The sequence below is a fragment of the Eleutherodactylus coqui genome, chromosome 5, assembly GCF_035609145.1.
Source record: "Eleutherodactylus coqui strain aEleCoq1 chromosome 5, aEleCoq1.hap1, whole genome shotgun sequence".
NCBI lineage: Eukaryota > Metazoa > Chordata > Amphibia > Anura > Eleutherodactylidae > Eleutherodactylus > Eleutherodactylus coqui.
Genome location: NC_089841.1, coordinates 216239264 through 216254890, shown reverse-complemented (window position 1 = coordinate 216254890; position 15627 = coordinate 216239264).

Sequence of the window (15627 nt, the reverse complement as noted above, 5' to 3'; positions counted from 1 at the left end):
TGGGGGTCCAAGTGTTTGGGGATTATGGGGGTTCTGTGCATAGGGAATAAATTTAAAGCTTGATTCCACCTCTAAGTGTACAAGTTGCAGATTAAGAATAGAACATGCAGTTGAATAAATAATATGGCCTTTAACCCTTTCCCGCCACAGGGCGTAACTGTACGTCCTGGCAGGGAGGTACTTAGTGCAACAGAACGTACAGTTACGGCCTGAAGATAGCGTGAGATCATAAGAGATTTTGCGCTATCCAGCAGTGGGAATCAGCTGTCACCAATAGCGGGGCTCCCTCTGCAACAGCCGGGGTACATTGGAGCAGCAACCCCCGCTATTAACCCCTTCCCTGCCGCGATCGATGTAGATCGCAGCATGTAGAGGGTTCACAGAGGGAGCATGCTCCCTCTGTCACATCATCGGACTCTCACGATATAATCACGTAGAGCTTGACGGGTTACCATAGCAGCAGGACACCAGATACCGGCAACCTGCATTGCCAGTGCCTGTGATCGCTGTAACAAAAGTCCTGCAATGCCTTATCATAGCGATCAGAGCTAGTATGGGGACACATTTTATGTTCTACAGGGACATAAAAAGTGTAAAAATATATAAAAATAATGTACAAAAAAGAAAAATGTAAAAAAAAAAGGTTAAAACTCCCCTTTTTTGAGCTTCTTCTCATATTAGCATATTTTTTTTGTTTTTAAATTAAAATTCTACATATTTAGTATCGTCGTATCCATAATGATGCGTGCAATAAGTTGAACATGCTTTTTATTCTGCATAGCAAAAAACGTAAAAAAAAATCCTAAAAAACTGAGGCAAAATGCTAATTTTTAGCATTTGCCTCTCAAAAAAAGACAATAAGAGCTTATTTAAATGAGCGTATATCAGCTGGCGTTTTCACGGCCGGCCGATATACGTTTCCATCTGAGCAGTTCCCCCCTTCCCTCCCACTCATGCAAATGGAAGCGTATATCGGCCGGCCGTGAAAACGCCAGCCGATATACGCTTCCATCTGAGCAGTTCCCCCCTTCCCTCCCACTCACCGGCAACATCGACGAAAAAATAAATAAGTTATGGCGTTTGAAAAATGGAGATGAAAATCCGCCAAAAATTGCTCTGTCCTTAAGCCCAAAAAAGGCCATGTCCTTAAGGGGTTAAAGACAGAGGCATAGCTATGCTGATGAACAGGTAGTAGCCACACCTGGGCCCAGGTGCCTGAGGAGTACCAAAGGCACCACATATTAAGATACCAGTAATAGCAGATGGAAGAGCCTGTTATAGCTTTTGCATTGGAGTCCAGGAGCTTCGAGTTCTGCCTCTGTTCGCACTGTGGATGGGGCTTTATGTTATACAAGATACGCTTAAGAAATAAAAAGTCATAAACCAAAGTGAACATCAACACTGAAAGCAGCAGTCCAGCTGAGACCAGTCCCATTACCCTTTGGCCGCCTCTATTTCTATTCATATGGCCATATTTTTCACGGCCATGTTTTCAAAATACAGCATGACCTATTTTTGTCCATTTTTGCTTCTGTATTTCCATTAATTAGTATTATTTTCTACTGAGCAAACATGGAACTGTATTTGCCATGTAGAAAGCAAATATTAATAACAGCAGGTACGGAAGCAAATATGGATCAAATACTGATGATATACCGTGGCAATGTTATCAGTGACATGTTCGTCTTCAAGATCTTTATTACGGGTGTGTGATAATATACTTGTCTGCATCTGGCCTTTATGAAGATATGGCTGTAAGTAAGGATTAATAAATAAATAAATCTTGGTATTTGTATAGTGCCAACTTATTCCGCAGCGCTTTCAGGTAATTATTACCCCCAACCAAGCTGGATACTCATTTTACAAACCTCGGAAGGATGGAAGGCTGAGTCAACCTTGAGCCGGCTACCTGAATCATGCAGGGATCAAACTTGCAACCTTCAGGTCATAGGTGAGAGCTTACACTCTGCGCCACACAAGGCTACGATGTATATTAACACTTTAAATACACACCTTTTACCCATGACAACACAAACAATGCTCATGCATTGGACGTACATTTTCTTAGCGTGTTAAAATTGTGTTTGTTTTGACCACAATATCCTTTAGGCTAAAAAAAATTGGAATTATTCGTGGAAGTCATTATTTGACATTGCAAGAAAAGCACAAGATGAAAAAAACTTTATTGAGCTATTACGTATAATTTCATGAATCGCGGCGTCCTGTTGATGCCCGTTACACCTTGTTCTCTCACTGTTTATCACCTGATAGTAAAAACCACCAGGCATACTTGGCTCAGCTTGATGACCTCACTTCAACTTTCAACCCTTTGAAAGCACATGCACAATGATAGCCTCAGCTAACCTTAGCTTTGTACACAAGTGAAAGTGTTCACACAGCTAACCGCCTTTTTATATGCTTTTAACCATCATGGGGAAGATGTATCATATACGACTTTTATGTGTGACTTTTGGTTTAAGTAGGGATCTATTATGAAACAAATTAATTCATACACTGTATGTTAAATTAGGAGCAAATACCGTCTTTCTCTGTGATGTGAAAGTTGGTGCTGGAAATACTCCTCCTCAGTTCTAGAATAGCTGTGCAATGTTTTATGCAACTTTTTGTAAAAGTTGCACATTATAAATAATGACGTTATAATGTGGAGGAAGGTAAAAGGCTCCCTGCATGCAGGAATTCTTGTGGTTTGAGCCTGTCTGGTGATGAATTAAAAGATTTACTCAAGATGGAGAGAGATCATGACATTATTATAAAACCTTCTGATAAAGGGGGTAATGATGTCCTCATGGACCGCCATGAAAATGTTGAGATGTGTACATATTCTTGAAGATAGTTATCGACCCTTCTCATGTGACTCTACTGACATCTTTTCCCAAGAACTCACCGACCTGTTAACTGAAGCTAAGCAGCTGGATCTTATTAGCCACACTGAGTTGTGTTTTATGGCACCATCTAAGACCCAATTGGTCACTTTTATTGCCTGTCGAAGGTGCATAAATGCTTATCTAAAGGGCCGTCCTATAGTTTTGGGCATTGGAATTTTAACACAAGATTCCAGTATTTACATTGATCGTGTTCTCCATTCTTTCGTTGAGAGATTGCCCTCCTTTGTCTACGATATTATGGAAGTGATTCGTAGACTGGATGGGTTGTGACAGAGAATAACTTACTGGATAGTTTAGATGCAGAACCCTTTACAGTTCAATCCCTCACCAGGCAGGATAAAATGCTGTGAACTATTTCTTAGGCCAGAGGGGATCCCACTTTCTGCAGCTTAATGAGTTTTTGGTGCAGCTTCTTGCATTTGTGTTAGAACATAATGTCTTCCTTTTAATGGCAAGATGTACAACCAGCTCAGGGGTATGGCAATGGGGAGCCTTTGTGCCCCCACCTATGCCAACCTGTACCTGGGCTGGTGGGAAAGTTGTCATGCATTTGTGGACAGCAATGAACCTTGGACTGGCAATATATCTCTATTAGAGATGAGCGAACGTACTCGGTTCGGGTGTTTTTGCACTCGAGCACCGCTTTTTCCGAGTAACTGACTACTCGGACGAAAAGATTCGGGGGGGCGCCGGGGGTGAGCGGGGTGTTGCAGAGGGGAGTCGGGGGGAGAGAGAGAGAGCTCCCCCCTGTTCCCCACTGCTACCCCCTGCTCCAGCACGCCACCCCCCGAATCTTTTCGTCTGAGTAGTCAGTTGCTCGGAAAAAGCGGTGCTCGAGTGCAAAAACACCCGAACCGAGTACGTTCGCTCATCTCTAATCTCTATGGTATGATACATAGATGATATATTGATTCTATGGTCAGGAACATCTCAAGCCTTTTTTGACTTTGTAGGACATCTCATCTCTAACACTCTTGGCTTATGTTTTACCTCTAAGAGCCATGATAATACATTCACATTCCTGAATCTTACAATTCACATAAAGATGGATGGAACTATTTCTACAACAGTGAATCGTAAACCTACTGCTATCAATATCTTATTACGTTGTGATAGTTGCCACCCTAAACCTCTACTTAGAGGTATCCCTAAAGGACAATTTCTCTGCATTAGAAGAAACTGTTCTGACCAGCAGGAATTTCAGAGTAAGGCGATTGAGATGACCAAGAGGTTTCAGTCGAAAGGTTGTCAAACGGAGGTTATTAGATCTTCTTATGACTATGCTTGTTCACAAGATACGGAGACATTATTAGTTCCATGCAAGAAAGTGGCTATAGGAGTTTAGTTCCAGGTCATTGGGACATTTGAGCAACAAGCAGAGTGAGTATGTGGTATTTTGAGCCAGAATTGGAAGATCCTTCTAGCTGACCCTGATTTGAGGAGAAGGTTGGCGGATCATCCCTCAATTACATACAGGAGGGGATGTAGTTTAAGAGACCATCTAATGCGCAGCCACCTTTGCCCTGTGGCTAGTTCCCATACTTGGCTAGGGTCTGAATTGACAAAGTGCTTAGGCTGGGATCCTTTAAATATATGTTTAAGAGTGTTAAATCTCCTAGTGTAACCACCGTTTGTTCCTCTTGTAACCAGGATTTCATTAATTGTCGGTCACAATTTGTAGTCTATATGGCCTCATGTACCTGTCCTAAAAAAGTATGTGGGCAAGATGGTGCAAGAATTCTGTAGACACATCGTTGCCCACATAGGTCACATCACACATGAAGAAAACCCACGAACAGCTACCCACATCCATGATTTTCAGAATAACAACCCAGAGGCATTGTCTTTTCAAGGGACTGAATTGGTTAGATCAAATAGAAGGGGAAATCTGGGCAAAAAAAATGATGCTTAAGGAGACGGAATGGATCTTTCGCATTGATTGCTGTCACCCCCGTGGACATAATGAAACGCTCTCATTTGTTCCTTTTTTATGAATTTTGATTTTGCGTACTACTCACCATCACTAATGTCTATCATATTTGATTGGAGGGGTGTTTTCCCAATAACTGTTCCTTTGTGACCTCTTGGTGCCTAATACTTTATCTGATCCCTTGATATTATAGCACAGTGGTCAGCTCTCTTTTCCGGGGCTCATTTCCACTGGTGCTCAGCGGGCCTGGATGGATTTGGTGCTAGGCTTGGCATTTAGTTCCCCTTTTTCTTAAAGGACCAAAATCAGTTCTGACAACGATTTTAAGAATCTACATATCAGAAAACCCCCAAGAATCACCGCATTTTAAGAACTGCACTCTTGGCCTTAGTCAGACGGGCGTTTTTTCACGCGATTTGCGGATCGCATGACGGATGCGCATCCGCAAATCGCGTGACCGGTGCGCGCAAGTCGCCCGCAAATCACCCAAAAATCTGCTCCTAGCCGCGTTTCATTAGAAACGGGCCGGAGCTGTCCAGCGCATTGCATTCAATGGAGACGGCAATACAGCCGTCTCCATTGAAAGCAATGCGCTGCGGGCGAGCCCGGGATGAATTGTCGGTAAGGGCTTAAATATATAAGCCCTTCCATGCAATCCATCCTAAAATGTGTAAAAATAAAAAAAAATTGTATACTCACCTTCTGCCGGCAGCCGGAGCTCCGCGCGGCCGTCCTGCAGTGGGTTTGAAGGGGGTGTGAGTCAGACCTGCCCCCTGATTGGCTCAGCGCTGAGCCAATCAGAGACATGCCTCACTCACACCCATTCATGAATTCATGAATGGATGTGAGTCAGACCTGCCCCTGATTGGCTCAGTGCTGAGAGGCAGCAGTCACTCACCCATTCATGAATTCATGAATGGGTGTGTGAGTGTTTTCAGCCTCTGATTGGTCAGGGCTGTGACCAATCAGAGGCAGATCATTCAGCAGGCGGGGATTTTAAAGCCCCGCCGGCTGAATAGTGCCGAGAAGCAGTTCAGGAGAACTGACAGCGGCCGCGGCTGGACTCCGGCTGCAGCGGAAAGGTGAGTATACAATTTTTTTTTATTTTAACACATTTTAGGATGAATTGCAGGGAAGGGCTTATATATTTAAGCCCTTCCCGACAATCCACCCCGCGCACGCCGGCAGCCCATTGCTTTCAATGGAGCGGCTGTATTGCCGGCTCCATTGAATTCAATGGGCAAACATCGTTCTTCTCTGTCACAGCTGTTACAGCTGTGGCAGAGAAGAATGATTTGTCTTCTATATGTTCTCAATGGGGTCGGCGCTGCTGCCGCCGGCCCCATTGAGCGCATATAGAGAAGAGAACAGGAATCGTAGATCGCAGATAGGTGCGATCTGCGATTTCTGTTCTATAATTTATCGGACGAGCGCATAAAAAGCGCTCATGTGTCCGATACCATTGCAAAGCAATGGTTTTAAAAAATCGCCGGATGCATGCGCATGCGCAAATCGCGGCTAAAAACGCCCGTCTGACTAAGGCCTTCAAAGTATTCAAAACTGCATTTAGGAAGCTTGGTAAAACTTTAGATTTTTAAAAGAAATGCTCTAATTTCTAATTCAGCAAAGTAAATTAGAAATTAGAGCATTTCAATTTTTTTCAACATATTTTTTAATTTGAAACCAATTTTTGTGTAAGGCTGGATTCACACAAGTGTAAGCGTATTTGCTGCGCATTTGCACATAGAGAAAGGCGTATTTACGTGCGCAGCGGAATTTTTACTGTACTTTGTGTGTGTAAGTTATGTGCAATTGCACGTGCAAAAAAAACACACCGGTGCTCTCAGTCATGGAAATGGCCAATTAGTTTAATGAGTTCAAGATGTGTTTTTTCCCTGCGTAAAAGTACAGAAAAATCGAGCACGCAGTATATTTTTTTGCACAACTGAATTGCACACGCCAAATGCGTGCATGGGAATGAACCAATTTAAATCAATGGGTTCTATTTTCTGCGTATTGCATGCACAACTTTTTTGTGCTCTAATGAGCACATAGATACGTCCATGTGAAACCGGTCTAACACAGCAGGAGTTACTACAGAAACAAAATTTAAAATTTAATACCTGGACTTAGGGGCGTAATTAAAGGCTCAGGGGCCCAGGTGCAAAAGTTCAGCTGGAGCTCTTTTCCCATCTGTACCTGTACCCATAAATAAACCCAGAGGCATAACTTGAAGCTAATGCAAAACCTGTAACAGGGCCCCCAACTATAATGCTTAATTCGAAGTACTGGGCTCCCTATATGGAGAAGAAAAGCATTATGGACCCCCTAAGGCTTGTGGGCCCGGGTGCAACCACACCCTCTGCATGCCCTATAGTTACGCCTCTGCCTGGACTCCACAGTTTTTAGAAATGACTCATATGTGAACGTAAACTGCTGTTTAGGCACATATGAGGGATCAGAATGGAAGCAGCAGCATGTGTCTTCATGTTGTGTGCAGTACAAAATTGGCATGGCTGCTACCCCGTGATCTAGGACGCCAGACAATTTGTCATCCAAAGATCAGGACATCTTACGTTTTGGGCCAGTTTTCTACCAATTTACCACTTATGTTGTTCCGCACATTGTACATGTTTATTAGGTAACTTATTGCAATCCCCATAGGGGGTGTTGTTCGAAAACAGAGTCACCACATTATTTGTGATTTTCACACATGTACATTTTGTCCAGAAGGGATAAGAGTCTATAGTGACACTTTTTCCCGGGCAAATAAGATAGTATGATGATCCCCAGTCCATGAGCAATTAAGAACCCACCAGGGGTCACCGAGCCATGTTCTAACCATTTTGGGGACAGCTGTGCTTTGGCTTTTTTTGTGACAACACAGGGGCACCAAGAATTTTATTAAATCATGACCTGATCTCCTCCATAATGAGGAGTATAGCCACATAGGGCCTAGAGGAGGACACCATAGGAGCATGAGTACATATTCAACAATGATTCAGTTTTTCTGCATCAACAAATGCTACGACAAGTACTTCATGATATTAAAAAAACGTATTGTCCCAATTTTTTTCCAACATATTATTCAAGCCCCATACCCATGGTACTATGACCATAGCTAAAAGGATATACATGGCTCTAGCGACAGAGACTCACATACAGTAGTTGGTGTGGACCCTATTGTCCTTTTCTTCCTAATTGACTAGAAAACCTTTGGTAGCTGTATACAGTCAAACTGCAGTCAGTGTTAGCGCAAATAAATATTTGCTAATTGGTATGTTTTCAGGTATCCAAATTAATTGTTTATATTTGAGCTCAAAGAAGCTTACAACTCAAACACATTTGGATGTGATTGGAAGTCATCTGTTTATTCCATTAACAAGCAGAAGTATATATACATAACCATTTGCAACAAGGCTAGAACATGCTTCACTTGTAGTAATAATAAATGAATTATAATAAATTATAATCATTGACTAATAAAACTAAACAAGAATAGTGATGTCTTGGTTGTTGGACAGGACTTCTCTCAGGCTGACTGCAACTAAGTCTCATGCAATAAATGGAATAGCGGTGACAGCATGTATGGTGCATTTAGATAGTTTCCTTTATTCCTCCAAACGCTTAAAAATGTACAACATTTCGACTGAAAAGAGTCTTTTTCAAGTATAAAGACACAATGCATATAGACACATTTATATAACAGCAACACATAACTAGCCAACAAATCAAAATCCTCATTAGGTGTTCCCACTATTCCATACCTGGGATCACCTGGACAAGGAGTTGTCATGGCGCCACACGATCGCGTGATTCTCCCTGGGTCTCACGAGAGTTCAATCGCAATATTCCACTGTGCATGTGTTTGTATATACGATTTACCATGCATTCCACGCTATGGCAATGCTCAATGAATAAATATCATATCACAGCCGCGCATGTGCAAAGCATAGCCTATCCGCTATATTGTGCAAATGGATCCTAACTGTTGGAACATGTACATATCAGCATACTAATGTCTAAACTGTAGTCCATAATCTATAATTCAAGGCTAGCATTATATAACATTATTTCTTCGCCTAACCATTTTATTATCCCAATTCTGAGATTACATAATGCTCCATTGACACACAGATCAGATAAATTGTTTTGTTGTACATTCTCCATCCAATATGCACTTCATAGGGGGATGTGTTCAAGGACGCAAATATAGATGCAGGGATCATCAGCACGATAAAACCAAGCTGCATCTGGAATTATAAAAAAATAAAATAGCATTAAAAAATGCATAAAGAATGCATAAATAGATATAATAAAAAAATATGCACTTAAGGCTTTATTCCCATGAGCGCATTTCGTTTTCACGGCCGATCGATATACGCTACGTTGGGAACAGAAAATCTGGTGAACAGGCGCATAAATCAAATGTTTGTTAGCCTGTTCAGATGACCTGGTGAGCCCGGTGCAAATGTGCCGAGCTCACCAGGCCATCGCCCATTTCCCCTCCCTCCCCATCGCAGGCTCACCTCTGTTCCTCCCCACGCATTCTGTGCACTGGGAGGGGGCTGGCAGGGGCGGAGCTAAGCGCCGGTCTGCTCCGCCTCCTCCCATTGATGGCTATGGACATGGGGTGGGGAGAGGGCGGGCGCTTAGTTGTGTAATTAAGTATCTTACCTCTACCTACACCCCACAGATAAGTGATTCATGTTATACATTGAGTTTGCTGTTTCCACCTGTGGGTGGGGAGGGAATACCTGCTGTTGTCTCTGATCCTGGGATTATACTTGCTTTGCGCTACCTGGTAATGGGACCACTAACTATACTGACTAATACACTGACAGGACATACACTACACTCACTACACTGACAGGACATACACTACACTAACTCCTGACCAGGAAGCCTTGCCTGAAGAATAAAGACAAGAGCTGGAGATGCAGAGAAGACGTGCGCCGTGATGTATTTGTTTTTTTTTATGCAGCTTGGGCTTATTTTTGTCAAATACCAGCAAAAAAGAGCTACAAAGTTGCACGACTTTGTAGCGACACAAAATTGCGATATTACCATGAGAAAACGCAGTGGTATCGCACAGAACACCGGTGCGATATCGCTGCGATATTGCTGTCGCCCATGTGAGAGAGGCCTAAATTTTGGTGCGCATACCAAGACTGCGACTTTTGGGGTATTTATGACGTGATCCGGCACTTTTTCAAAAAGTAAGCCTGAACCCAGCTTTAGAAGTTGGAGCCACTTACAGCCAATTACATTCCACTGTTATCTACTTCAGAAGTTGGTGTACATTATAGCAAAAATGTACTCCGGGCTGGAGCTGCTGCACGGAAGTGCTGCCAGATGAATACATTTGTCCCTCGTAGCTGGTCCCACTGTTTATTTAGACGTTAGACCAGCAGGTGAAATGCCAGTCTAAAGCCCTTTTACACCAACGAATATTATTCAAAAACAAGCAAAAATAAGCGATAATCATTCAGTATAAAATGCAGCCAACGATCAAACGAAGAACGACAAATCATTCACTTTTCATTCATCGTCTATTTTAGGGCTTATTCAGACGACCGTATATCGGCCGCGTATTCACGCCGGCCGATATACAGCATTCCTCTCTGCAGGGGGAGGAGGCTGGAAGAGCCGGGAGCAGTGCTCTGAGCTCCCGCCCCCTCTCCGCCTCCTCTCCACCCCCTCTCCGCCCCTCTGCACTATTTGCAATGAGGGGAGGTGGAACGGGGTCGGAGCTAATCCCCAAAACTTGGCCTGCTGCGTGAATACCCGGCCGATATACAGTCGTCTGAATAAGCCCTTACGCAGACATAAAAACCATCGTTGGCTCGTTTACTAATCGTTTAGTTTAAATACCGATCGTTCAGTCTTTTTTGTGTATGTAAAATGTACACAAATAAACCTGCCATGCGGCAACAAAAAGTACAATAAAAACCCCTGACACGCACACAAAAAACACGTTCTTAGTGCAAATAGGTTGCGCCAAGGTGTGCACATTTGCTGCCCTTATAGATAATAAGGCTATTTTCCATGCAGATTCCACATGTAAAACCGCAGAAATGTATTAGAATTCCACATGCAGATTTTGCTCATTGGCAGGGCTAAATCTGCACAGAGATTGGTGGTATGAACCACGGCTGAGCAGCTGTGGATTCCTGCTGTGGTTTTACAGGCAGATACTGCCACGTGAATCTTTCTTAGCAAATTCTGCTTCAAAAACACGCGATATCGCAGCGTTTAAAAAAAAACGCTAGTGGGTAAAACCCCTAAGGCTGATTTCACACAGGTGAGTGCGATATCACACTCGCCAACATGCGATGTTCCCATGGATTCAAGGTGTTTTTCTGTTAAAACCGCCTCACATCATTGCAGAGTGTTACGCATTGTTTTTGGGTAAACCCCGCATTGCATCGCACGCACTCGGGTGCACCTCGCATGCCATGCGGCTCCATTTAAGACGAGGGGCGAGGCATTCCGATTGAACGCCTAAAAAAAGGGCATGCCGCAATTTTTTTCCCACGCAGCAATGTGTGCAAGAATCACTCATGTGTATGACCCATTCTAAAGAAGTGGGTTCATATTCGTGGGAGACTAAGGCCTCATATCCACGGGGAAAGTAAGAATTAAAATCTGCAGCGTTTTTCCCGCACGCGGATCCGCGCCCCATCGGAATGCATTGACCACCTGCAGGTAGATAAATACCCGCGGATGGTAATTAAAAATTTTCTGGAGCATGAAAAAAAATGGCCATGCTCCATTTTAGTGCGGATCACACATGCGGAAGCTCAGAGCACATAGCTCAATTGATCTCCCGCATCAAAAAAAAAAGACAATTACAGTGCATCCGCAGCCCAAATCCGCGTTACAAATCCGCAGCGGATCTGATTTTCCCTGTGGACATGAGGCCTAAGGCCTCATGTCCACGGGCAAATTAAGAATTAAAATCAGGAGCGTTTTTCCCGCACGCGGATCCGTACCCCATAGAAATGCATTGACCACCCGCGGGTAGATGAAAAACGGCGGATGGTCAATAAAAGTGAATTAAAAGATTTCTGGAGCATGAAAAAAAATGGCCATGCTCCATTTTAGTGCGGATCACGCGTGCGGAGCTCATAGAGCACATAGCTCAATTGATCTCCCGCATGAAAAATAAAAGACAATTACAGCGCATCCGCAGCCCAAATCCGCGTTACAAATCCGTAGCGGATCTGATTTTACCCGTGGACATGAGGCCTAAGGCGTCTCTCGCGCGATTCTCTCGGCCATGTGAGAATGGCCTTAATTGGGCAAAATCTGTGTGTAGAATTCCGGCACAGAAAATCGTGTTTCGGCATCCAGAAGTGATATGTCACTTCCTAATGCAGAGATGCGTGGAAACACGATGTTTACCATTACAATTCCACACATAGATTCTGCCCTTTGGCAGGGCAAATTCCGCGTGCGGATCTGAACTAAAAACTGCAGTAAAATGGGATTTTAAGACCTCATGTCCACTAGCTAAATGGAATTGCGGATTCCGCAGCGGATTTCCGCCCATAGGGAATCATTGGCCATCCGTGGGTCCATTAAATTGATTTTTGCACCTGCGGATGGCATTTTAAAAGAATTGCGTTTTTCACGCGCGGGAGAAAAAACGCGGCATGCTCCATTTTGCCGCGGATTCCGCGGGGATCGGCAACATTGCTATCACATTGATAGCAATGTGTGCGGATATCTGCATGCAAAAAAAATACCATTTAAAGCAAATCTGCGCGGAATCCGCTGCGGAAATCCGCGGCACATTCTGCGTGGATTGTATTTTTCTAGTGGACATGAGGCCTAATGGAGCATGTCCATTTTTTTTCATGCTCCGGAAATTTTTTAATTCACTTTTAAATACCATCCACGGGTATTTATCTACCTACGGGTGGTCAATGCATCCCTATGGGGCGCGGATCCGCGTGCGGGAAAAACGCTGCGGATTTTAATTCTTATTTTCCCCGTGGACATGTACGTTGCTGCGGAATGCTGGCAGGAAAGATGCAGCAGATATTCCGCATAGAGAGGTCAGTATAGTCAGGCCAGATAGGTAGGGCTCTCTACTGCCCCCACTGGGCTCTGCAATCTATAAAAGGCAATTAAAGGCAGCTGGAAGCCTTTTATTACCCAGGATCCCTTTGTGTTTTAGGTAAGGATTCATGGTAAGAGCCAAAATGTAGCAACATTTGTGTATCAGAATTACAGGAGAACCAAAGCAAAACCTGTTATGTTGTATCTCCTCTGCATATGACCATATTGTTTGACTTGCAAGGGTGCTATTATATTAGTGGCTGCTGCTAGCGCTCACAATCTATGGCTGGCCCGGCAGTCCTTGCTAAATCATGTGTTAGAGATGACTACTAGTGCTCATGTGATGGGCTGGCATGCCGTATGCGGAAAACCCAGCATGAGTCACACAGACTTTTACCACTGTGGAACCGGCAGTGAACCAGCCTATCGCCACATGTGGCAGTGATATTGTATCTCGTGCGTGCTGTCATGCGTTGTCTTTAGGTTTTTTTTTTTTTTTTTGTTTTAAATTTTCAGCCCCATTGATTGGTGACGTCACGTATATACGCCGCCCGTATACAATGTAATTGCGTATGGGCGGTGTTAATTACGCACCCATAGAGAACAATGGGCTCTCTAACTTGTAATATGTAGCAAAATAGAACAAGCTGCTTTCTGTATTACCTGATGCCTCACGCTGTTTCGCCCACATTTGCGTGTAAGCCATGTAATACGCGGTGATCTGGTGCTCCTGTGAGCCCCGCCTTATGTGTTAATTATCATACTAAGATCAGTAGACTGACTTTTTGTATATACAATAAAGAAAAATGATCAAAACTGATGCAAGGGAAATGGAGCGGTTCCCATAGCAGCCAGACATCGGCTGTAATAGTTCATGGTCCTATGATAAATCGAAGTAGAAACAAGATGTGTTGCCACGGGCAACTTCAATTTTCTCTGCAGTAGTTTTGCTGTATCTCCCACTAAATCTATTTAGGAGTGTTTTGTTTTTGCCGCCTTCCATTATTGTTTTGCGTCTGGTCCGTACAGTCTGTATATTGTGTAATTACGTTTGTGGGCACATGTGCATGTTTAGGCTTTATTCGCACCCCATTCAGCCCTAATATGGCATTTAGAAAGTCTTGTTTTGTATTCTAATCTATTTGTAATGTGGCTTTTCAAGTTTAATGTGAAATACGGAAATTCAGCGACTTAACCCTTTCCAATCCACTGTCTGACCTCTGAAGATATTATGATTTAAGGCTGTAAAGCTCCGATGTTAGAAGACGTCCGTCGGGGTTCTCTTACTGTACATTGCCAGTCTATGCTGTCGGAGCATATCCAATGTGTCACCTCATGCAGTACTGGCTTTAGCCAGCATATAACGCTGTTGTATAACAGCAGAAAAAGAGTAAGCCCCCCTAGGAAAACCAGGATACAAATTGGATTGGAAAGGGTTAACATTTACAGAAAATGTTCTGACCAGATCTGAACTCACAAATGCAGTTTCCTATATTTTAACTTCCCTTTGGATCAACTGCTGATTGTGGCTACAAGAAGCAAAGGCACCCTAGAAAACTGCATACGTGAATCCAGCCTAGGGGCTTATTCACACGGGCGTATTTTTCCTCAGTATTTAGTGAGCCAAAACCGGGACTGGGTCCAAAATACGGAAGAGATGCAAATCTTTCCATTGTACTTTCTCTTTTCATGTTCCACTCCTGGTTTGGGCTCACAGAATACTGAGGTAAATACTCTTGTGTGAATAAACTCTAAGGCCGACTGCACACGAGTGTATTTGCGTGTGCAAAATTTGCGCACGCAATATGCAGGGAATAAACCAACTTGTGTCAATGGATTAATTCACAATTCCCTATTTTGTGCATGTGGAAAAAAAATAATACAGCAAGCTCTGCTTTTGAGTGCATTTATGCACCAAGGATCCCAGTAGAAGTCTATTGTGGGGGGGGTGCATGTGCAATACTGTGCAATTCCACTGGATAAACACATCCAGCACTCAATTCAGCTCATTAGACTGGGATGTGGTCGTGTTCTGCATGCAAAAAAAACATGGAAAAAGTAAGATAAATACGTAGACTCATGCAAAAAAGACCTGTTTACGGCGCAAATGCGTTGTACTGAGGCATGTACAATTGTGCATAAACCTGTGTGAAGACGTCCTAACGCGGATCACTTCCACGATGTGATGGCTATGACTGGTCCTTCGAGCGCTGCGGCTCAGCCAATCGCATTGGTTAGTCAAGCGCTGCGTTGATTGGCTGAGCAGCGCTTGTTTTATGGAGGCGGGATTTATGTGTCCCGAAACCAGGAAGTGATCATATGTGGGTGGCCGAGGACTGCAGAAACCACGCTGGAGCTCTGGAGAGCAGCGAAAGGGACCAGGACCGAGCCTGCTAGGTAAGTGAAATAAGACCTAGGGCCTTTTTTGGGGTAAAAATTAATGGCAGTGTGGTATTTTAGGGGTAACACGGTAGCGCGTGTGAATCACCTTTTTAATAGCGAATTGAAATGCCTGTGATTGTCTGATGTGTTAAGTTTTAATTTCCCTTTTGCTATAAGGAAAACCTTCTACAATTTATTACTTATTTTTCAGTTCACTGTAAATACGTTGTGCTCCCTATATTTGGGCTCATTCACATCTGCATTTGGAGGGGGTGGGGGTGGGTGTTTTTCTGCCTTGTTTCGGGAGCAGGATGATGGCTTCCCCGGGCAGAACGGATCCTT